Raw genomic sequence first — 10038 nt, 5'->3', positions numbered from 1 at the left:
TTTGATATATTACATATCTGGTTACAGATGAAATTTGATTTCCGCTTTGTATGCCACACTGCTGTATATTAATTTTGTTACAGCATTACGATACTACATCATCATCATCATCATCATCATCATCATCATCATCAGCCTGACTACGTCCACTGCAGGACAAAGGCCTCTCCCATGTTCCGCTAGTTAACCCGGTCCTGTGCTTGCTACGATACTACATGGCGTTTACCAAAGTAATTTGTGGTTATGCACGTGGTCAAAAATAGCAACACGGCGCTGCAGTGTGCACCTAATAATACTCACAAGCGAAGCTAATCACATATTTTCCAAGGAAACGGCTCAGCAGCCGAAGTTTCACTTGAAATATAGGCGTTTGTGTCAGCACGCTTCCCTGTTCCGCTCTTTGTGTGCTGCGTGTGACTTTACGTCGCTGATGAAACCATCGAACATATTTTTTGTCAGTGCCCTCAGTACAGATGTGAAAGGCAGTCCCTGTCAGCAGTGTTTGCACGCCTCGACGACCGGCCGCTTTCCGAAAAATCAGTTGTGGAATGTTGAAAAGATTGAACTTCATGCCGAAAAGCGACGAAGGCTCTCTTCGGGTTTATGCAAGCGACCCGTTTCGTCGACCACTTGTGACATTTCAGTGTATGTGTGTTTCCGCTTCCCTCCCTCCTTGCCTCATTTCCCCTTTCTTACTTTTCTATTTCCCATTACCTAGTGCAGGGTAGCAATCCAGATACTTGCTTTCCGGTTAATGTTTGTGCCTTTCTTCATACCATCTCTATCTCTGTTTTAATTCTTGTCCAGTTCAGTTTGTTCAACTCTCTTTGTTTGATCAAGAGCGGAAGGAGGGCTCCTCAGGAAGCTCTGGGCAGGAGGGTACTTAACACCAGCTGTTATTTCAGCGTGGAACTGCTCGCATCTACCAGTGGGTGCTGCATGTTCATGCCGGTTCATTCTAGTGACGCAGCCAGATGCATCGTTGAAATCGAAACGTTCTGGTCACATCTGCAATCCAACCTTAGCTACAGTGACACGACCACTTATGAATGCTGGATACACAACAGATTCTAACCCACTGGATACCTTTATAACCAACACCGGCATAACGGCACCCATCTATACTCCCCGCATATAAACAGGGCAATTCTATGTCGCAATAAAGCAATCAATATGCCTACATTTCTACTTGCGCAACTGTTGTAATAGCACTTTTCGAGGATAGAGAGTACAAATAAAATAAAAATATAAAATACGAAATACCAAAATAAATATTCAAATAAGTAAATCAACTTAAAACTATCGCCTCATCGGTGTTTTTCTCCAGCTGTTTTTACTTCTCTCTACCTCCTTTTTTCTTTCATATTGGGCTAGATTTATACGCTGGGGTCTAGTTATAATTTCTAAAAATGAATGCTGCACTCCATACTGGAGAGCTTCTTGACTATTCAAGTATGTATAGCGGCACGATAATTAGTCCCTGTGACGTTAGATTAAAAGAAGAGTCGCACCGAAAATCAAGTCCGGCTTTCTGCTGCTGCCGCTTCCTGTACTCTTACCGCGTCACGCCGCGAGAGTTCGTGAATAACGTAAACTGTAGCGTGTTCGAGCTTCCTCTTGCACTATTCCATAGTACATTTTTGAAGCATTAAGCGTGTTTCCATTCCCACTCAGAAAGTATGCAGAGATATATTGAATATTGACCAAGGCTGCATAAAACAACACTCATCTCGCGAAAAGTAGGGCCACATAGGTGCTTATTCTTAAGTTATTGCACACCGCTTGAAAGACGTGAACTTACTAGGCAAAGATTGACAGTAACACAACATTTTAAGTGGTGCGCAATAGTGTAGCAACGAATAGCTAACAAGCCGCCGAAGCAAGTACCCACATAGATGTATACGGCATGGCAGCAGCGTGCATCATATATACATTCAGCGGCTGGCCCAAACATGATCGTTTCGATCCCTTCCGCGGTGCTTGCATTTCAATAGAGTCGGAATGTAAGAAAGTCGCCTATTGTGTGATTTAAGTAAACAATAAAATACCAGGCCATATGACCACACGGTCAAACTTTCCTGAGCCCAGCCATTGACCATGCGTTATAACCTCTTCAGGCACTGCGTGTAAAATCTAACACATAAACTTCGGAGGAGGGTCATTTGCAGCATGTTTTTTAGGGGACGTTTTTTTTTTCATGGTGGTGGTCCCACTTCAGCCGCAACCACTCCGCCTTTTACGCATTGTTTGCGGATGCACTGGGCTCGCTGCGCTTCACAAAGAAAATTGAATTGGGCTACTTCAAAAAGCTTATTATCCCCTCCTTGAAATTACATTTCTTTTTATTGTCTGTTTGGAAACGTTACCTAGTACCAATAAAAATAGTGTGAGAAACAAAAGCATTTCTGCGGTAGAAGCCTCCAATGTACCACGAGTATGGCGAAACTATTCAACGTAACAGAGCGGAATTTACTGTCCCTTTAGAAGTGCCATTTAAGGTTTCTATGAAAAGATAATGGACATAAACTTCTCAGTAATTTTTCACGTTCCAATAAATTGGGCAAAATTGTGAAAGTTTGTGCAGATATATCTTTTTTTCTTTACCTAGCAGAACCATAGTATTTAGTGGCTATGCAGACTACATTAAAAATATTTTCCACACGAAGTCGCTCAGTGTTTCGACGAAAACTAGATGAATAATTATTGTGTCGAAGGGGCAGTTTATGGCTGTACTTTGTCACACATTACCGACGAAGTGACAAAACTATACTAGCTGATACTCTGAACTTCTATATAATGAAGCAGCAGGCCCATTTCTGTAATTCTATGAAGGTAAAATTTTTTTAATTTTTATTATGGAACCTACAAGATAGCATTGAACACAGCTACTTTTTCTGCTGGCAAGTTTGGTAGGAACTCTATTTTTTTTTCATTTAGAAGCTAACTACCAACGACTATTGCACATTAGTAGATGCATATTGTGCGTTATCTCTATTTGTGCTCACTAACTTGACCATTCAGTGCTTTAAACTAAATATTTTCAATGAATATTAAATATAACAGGCATTTTTTGGTGGTAGCTTCATCTATTAAATGAAAAATCAAGTTGTTTTATGTGAGCTCAAAAGTTCGCCGAATTTGGCGAAATTAAACACAATGAAACGGGTAAAAAAGGCATGGATTATATCTCCAGGATTGGATTGGATTGGATAAACTTTTATTTGGTCCTCCAAAACACAGATCACTGTGTTGCGGGCAGCTCCCACATCACCAGGATTCATACTTTTCCTAACAAGGTAAGTATACTCGCCGCACGTAACAAAAAATAACCGTAAAAGGAGGAGGGCTGAGCAATGAATCATCGACTCGCACCACGTCAGCAGGTGGGGCGATGTCATCAAGTGGCAAATGGTTTCAGTGCGCTGGAAAATTGCGCGTTTGTCATGCGTTCACAGAACCAGTGTTCTTCGCAGCGTCTTTAGTAATGTGCATCCCTTCGTGGTTTGCTGCTCGTTTTTTGCGTCTTCCTTTGAGTTTTTAAATGCGAACCATTTCTTACCGATCTTCAGCGACTCATAGCTTATCTATCTAGCCGCCTGCGACTTTTAGCTCTCCTCGCCGTTTCGATAATAGTATCAATACGAAACTCTGTATAGCATTACATGACTGTATGAAGAACATATTTCAGTACTCATAACATGAAATACTTGACACATGTCATGAATGTCATGATTTACATTTCATGATCCGGCAGCTCTTGTCGTGGTTTTCTTCACATAGCATGTTGCAAAACTGGTATGGTATGACTGCATGGCCAACGCAAGCGACAGACCATAAAGAAGAAATCATGACATGCATGCCATGTAAGTCCTGAATCATGATTACATGCAACGCTCATGGTGTGCTTGCGGTCGTTTCACTAGCTTCACATATACCGAATTTCGTATTACGGGACGTCAATGCATGACTAAGTGCAAACATGATAGTCATGAGATGCGTGCCATTTTAGAACATGACTACATGCCACGCTCATGATGCGCTCGCGGTCGTTCCACTTCCTTCACATATGACAACTTTGGTATTACGGGTCATTAATCGAATACGAAGGTATGTGACTGGTGCAAACGCGACAATCATGAGATGCGTGTCATGTAAAAAACATGACCACATGCCACGCTTATGATTCACTCGTGGACTTTTACGTAGCTTCACATATAGACAATTCGGTATTATGGGACGTGAAGGGAGGACGAAGGTATGTGACTGGTGCAAACATGGTAATCAACAGGTGCGTTCCTGTAACAACATGACCACATGCCACGCTGATGATGCGCTTGCGGTCGTTTCGCTAGCTTCACATATACCAAGTTTGGCATTACGGGACGTGAATGGATGACTAAGGTATGTGACTGGTGCAAGCAAAATAATCATGAGATGCATGTCATGAAAGAACATCACTACGTGCCTCACTCAAGGCACCAATACACTTCGACGGAACCGGGTCTGCATGCGCGCCCGCGTTCGTTTCGTCACGTCACGACGGCGATGCCACGCCAGCCGCCGATCTGCCTGCCTTATACTCGCAGGCACGCGTCGTGCTGCTTCGCTTAGACGCACGTGCGTGTAAGTGCGGCGGGCGTCCCTCCTTCACGAAGAGAGGCAGACGCAGTGCTGTCTGAGTAACGTCATCGGCGTGAAATGCACTATGTCGCATTTCGCACCGGTTGCCGCCTGGCCGTGCCGACGAACGCCGGTCACGCCTGGCGTCAGACTTACATTGCTCGCGTTGCTACGCAGTGTTGCTGTGGCCAGCGTGCACGCGTGTCAACGTTACGTCTGACTGCATTGGGCGATTGATGATGTGATTGCGGCCGTTTCGCTAGCTCCACATATATCAATTTCAGTATCAAGGGACGTGATTAAAATACGACGGTAAACGACACGTTCAAACATGATAATCATGAGAAGAAGGTCACGTACGGCCTAATTTACCTCCCCCGCGTAGCAGTGTGCTCACTTTAAAGTGACAGATCAGCCTTCCCCATTCGTGCTTCGCATAACATCGATTCTGAATGCCCGGGGGATCTCCGAATTTTTTAAGTATGTGTATTTTTTACTAAAAAGGTTATACATAGGTAATTCAAATAACCATAGTGTTTATTACGCTGCGCTGACCAGGCAACGCTAGGACGAAAAGGCAAGTGTTTCCAACGCTTTGCTAAGATGACACGGTGGTGGCACCTACCCGTCACCTTGCGTTCTACGCCTTATCACCTCTGAGACGGGCGCGCACGCCACCCGCTTTGTTTTAAAAGGTAACTGCCAGATTGCGCTCATGTTTCACCTGTGACGTGACTTGATGTGCTCGTTCACCTCCGCTGCTCGCTCGAGGAACGCTAAGGTGGCGCCTTCAGAATACCATTAACTGATTTTCTTGTGCAGAACATCAAATAAACGTGTTGTTCCTTCTCTCCAGACGCAAGACTGTCACCTTTCGAAGACATTTGCAGTATAACATGATGATACGGGGCATTTTTTTTCTAGAAAGGGCCGCAAAACTTGACCCATTCTTTTACCTACTGGGAACTCTCAAGCAGTATTATGACTTTTTTTTAATAAAAGTGATCAAGCACACCTGATGTACTACATTCAAACACCTGTTTACCTCCTTCTCGTTTGCCGTGCTTTTTTTATATTTCAAACTAGACTAAATGCAAGAAAAGGGGGAGCAATGGCAGATCCCACGTACAGTGGGAATCGGTTATATGCGAAGCATGAATGAGAAATGTTGATATGTTACTTTAAGATTTGCGCAATGTTTCGAGGTTGAGGTAAATGATGCCATACATGACTTTCGTATCATGATCATAACGTTTGTATGTGTCGTTTACCTTCGTCATCAATTCACGTCACGTAAATTACAAACTTCTGTATATGTGCAGCTAGCGAAACAGCCGCGAGCACGCTTAGAGTGAGGTATGTTTCATGTACTTACTTGACACGCGCGTCAAGTAATATATTTCATCATCCAATGACATCACGTAACACCAAATTTGCTATATGTGGAGCTAGCGAAATGGCCGCGAGCACATCATTGCGTTGACGCGCGCACACACTGGACACAGCAACGCTACGTTAGCAGAACGCAAGCGATCTATAGTCAGATGCCAGGGGCGACCAGCGTTCGTTGGCTCGGCCCGATTGCAACCGGAGTGAAATGCAACATATGCGTTACACGATGCGTTACCAAGACAACACTGCGTCTCCCTCTTCTCGTGACGGAGGGACGCCGGACGCGCTGAAACGCGTATGCGTCAAAGCTACGCAGCTCGGCGGGCGCCTGCGGGTATATGGCAGGACCAGCGCCTGGCGGGACAACACCAGCGTGATGCGACGAAATGAACGCCGGCGAGCACACGCACTGCGTCATGTAGAAATGTATTGGGGCCTTGACTGCGGCATGTAGTCATGTTTTCACATGACACGCATCTCATGATTATTATGTTTTCACCAGTCACATACCTTCGTCGTCAATTCACTTCACGTAATACCGAATTCGGCATATATGAAGCTAGCGAAACGGCCTCTTGCGCATCATGAGTATGGCATGTAGTCATGTCGTTACATGACACGCATGTCGTGTTTATTATGTTTGGATGTGTCAATTAGCTATGCTGTCCATTCGCGTCACGTAATACCGAGTTTGGTACATCTGAAACTAGCGAAACGGCCACGAGCGCATCATGAGCGTAGCATGTAGTCACGTTGTTACATAACACACATCTCATGTTTATCATGTTTGCACCAGTATCATACCTTTGTCATCAATTTACGTCCCATAAAATCACATTCAGTGCAAGTGAAGCTAGTTAAATGGCCGCCAGCGCATCATGAGCGTGGAATGTAGTCACATTGTTACATGACACGCCTCTCATGATTGTCGCGTTTGCACACTCACATACATTCGTCATCCATTCACGTACTGTAATACCAAATTTGTTATATGATACACTAGCGAAACAGCCGCTATCGCATCATCAGTGTGGCATGTAGTCATGTTACATGACACCCATGTCATGGTTTTATTGTGAGGGTCTGTCGCTTGTGTTCGCCATGAAATCATGTCCCACCATACCAGTTTTGCAACATTCCATGTGAACGCAACCACCGCAAGAGATGCAGGACTATCAAATGTAAATCATGACATTCATGACATACATGTCATGATTTTCATGTTATGACGAGTCAAATATGATTGTAATATAGCCATGTTGTGCCATACGAAGTTTGGTATCAATACCATTATCCAAACGTCCAGGGGAGCTAAATGTGGTAGGTGGCTACATAGATAGATAGATAGATAGATAGATAGATAGATAGATAGATAGATAGATAGATAGATAGATAGATAGATAGATAGATTCTCAAAGTCGCCGTAGTTTGCTAAGGAATGCTTCTCATTTAAAATACCTACAACACGACGTAGATCGGGCAAATCTGGGGCTAGTGAATTTTAGGACATTTAGACGCTCCAGCTGGGCAACGCTGGCTTCCCAATTTTTCGCCACGAGCCATTTCAGCGGCAGGTGGCGCAAAATATGCTCCGTCGGAGAGGGACATTTCAGCATTCTCGATCTCCTCTGAACCAGATAGTACGCCCTTCTGGTCCTGAGAATGCTCATTGTTACCGAGCCATAGAGGGCCTTATGAGTTTTTTTCGACCTCTATGGAAATTCTGAGGCGATAGACGGTTTGATAGTTTCTTGGATGTAGCGGGATAGCGGGCTTACCGGGATGGCAGGATTGAAGTGCGCATGCACAATGACGTGCGTGGCTCGTACCGTTCACCGTACGCACGCTAATTTTCAGATTTACCGTTACGGCGTTAGGGTGGTTTACGTAGTGTACGTAAAACATGGCAGTGCTTTTGCACGCCCACTGCGGAGTGGTTTTGGCGTAGTTCCTAAAAGGATCACTTCGTTCGCAGCAAGCGATTTTTTAAAATTGCTTTGCTTGCCTCCAGTTAGCTTCGATTACCATGTAATATGGATAAATTAGTGTATTTTTAAATGCGAAGCATTTTTTAGCGTACTTCAGCGGCTTTGAGCGTAACTATCTGTCTAGCCACCTACGACATCTACCTCTTCTGGTCGTTTCGATAATGCTATGAATGCCAAAATCAGTGTGGCATACTGTGACTGTATGACGAGCATAGGTGACTAGTCATAATGTGGAAATCCTCACATGTATGTCACGAATGACATAATTTACATTTCATAGTCTTGCTGATCTTTGGTTAGTTTTGTTCACATAACATGTTGCAAAACTGGTATTGTGATGCATGACTACATGGCAAATACAAGTGACAGAACTTAACGTGGAAATAACAACATGTATGCCATGTAAGTCATGACTACACGCCACGCTCATGGTGTGCTCTCGTTTTTTTCTCTAGCTTCACATGTAGCGAATTTGGTATTGCGGGGTGGGAATGGATGACAAAAGTATGTGACTGGTGCAAACATGATAATTGTGATATGCATGTCATGTAAGAACATCACTGCATGCCCCGCTCATTATGCGCTTGTGGCCATTTTGCTAGCTTCACATATAGCCTGTTTGTTATTACGTGACGTGAATAGAAGCGAAAGTAAATGACACGTCAAAACGTGATAATCATAATATGCATATCATGTAAAACTTGACTACATGCTACGCTCATAGCGTGCTCACGGTATTTTCGCTAGCTCCACATATACCAAATTTAGTATTAAGTGACGTGAATGGACGACGAAGGTAAATGACTCGTCCAAACTTGATGATAATGATATGCCTGTAATGTGCGGAATAGTTTGCGTCTGCCTTGCAACGTCGTTTTGGATTTAAAGTGACATATAAACCGTCCTCAAAAGTGATTCGCATATTGTCGATTCCCATTTTACATTGGAACTGCCAATATTTTTACATAGGTTCTCATTTCGAAGGTGTCGAGGCTTACCTAAAAGATCCATGTAAACCGATCGGCAACATAAATTTTATGGAACTTCTTTAGCGGTTTGTACTTCTTTACTTCTAATATTACAAATATAAACTTGTGAACGTGATTCGGACGGTGACACAGACAAACATTCTCGTTTTACTTTCCTTTCACTGTTTTTTACCTCATTCACCCTCCGATACGTGGCAGCAGCATCCCAACTTGGGCATGTAAACCTTGTAAACGCTACCCCGCAAAACTATAAGGCGCTGTCCGCAACGCACATTTGCGGCACGGTAAATGTGCCTTTTTTCTTGTCCACCTCGAACACGCTAATGGTAAATCACTATTGCCTAATGTTACTTGCTACGTATTCATCAGGTTTGAAAAAAATGCTGGAGTGGAAGCTCCTGCAATGCTTGCCAGCAGTAGTGAAGCCAGCTTTTACCCTTCAAAAATCCAAGAAACATGCTATTTTCTGATGTTGCCCACTTAGACATCAAGTGGCTTTGATTTGTTAGTCTAAAGGCTACTTTAATTAAAAAATTTTGTTGCAGAAGAAATAATTCGCAGATACTATATTATCGGTGACTTACTCTGCAGTAAAACTTTCCTTGAATTCAAGGCATACCGAAGAAAACTAGCAACACAATGATGAACTTTGAGCTTTATCTGACTCTAAATGATTGCCACGTTAAACTCGTTGGGCGTGCGAAGAAAACGCTTCTTCTCGATCGCCAAAGACTAACAGCTCATCAAGCCCCTAGTAAGATGGCTGCGGCACCCGGCTACTTACGGTTGGCACGGTTCGACTCATAGGCGAAAATTTCCACTCCAGTAATTTTTAGGACCAATGCTCCTCATAGCGGCCCCAAGGAGGATTAAAGAAAAATTGCTCGAGTGGAAGCTCCAGCAATGCCTTGCCAGCAGAAGTGAAGCCATCTTTTACCACTACCAAGATGGCGGAAACATGCTCTTTTCTGATGGTGCCCACCTAAAGATCAAGTGGCTTCGATATGTTATGTAAATGCAACGTTAGTTCTTTGTTAAAAGATAATTGT

The sequence above is a fragment of the Rhipicephalus microplus genome, chromosome 6 (assembly GCF_043290135.1).
Source record: "Rhipicephalus microplus isolate Deutch F79 chromosome 6, USDA_Rmic, whole genome shotgun sequence".
NCBI classification, from domain to species: domain Eukaryota; kingdom Metazoa; phylum Arthropoda; class Arachnida; order Ixodida; family Ixodidae; genus Rhipicephalus; species Rhipicephalus microplus.
This window is presented reverse-complemented; position numbering follows the sequence as displayed.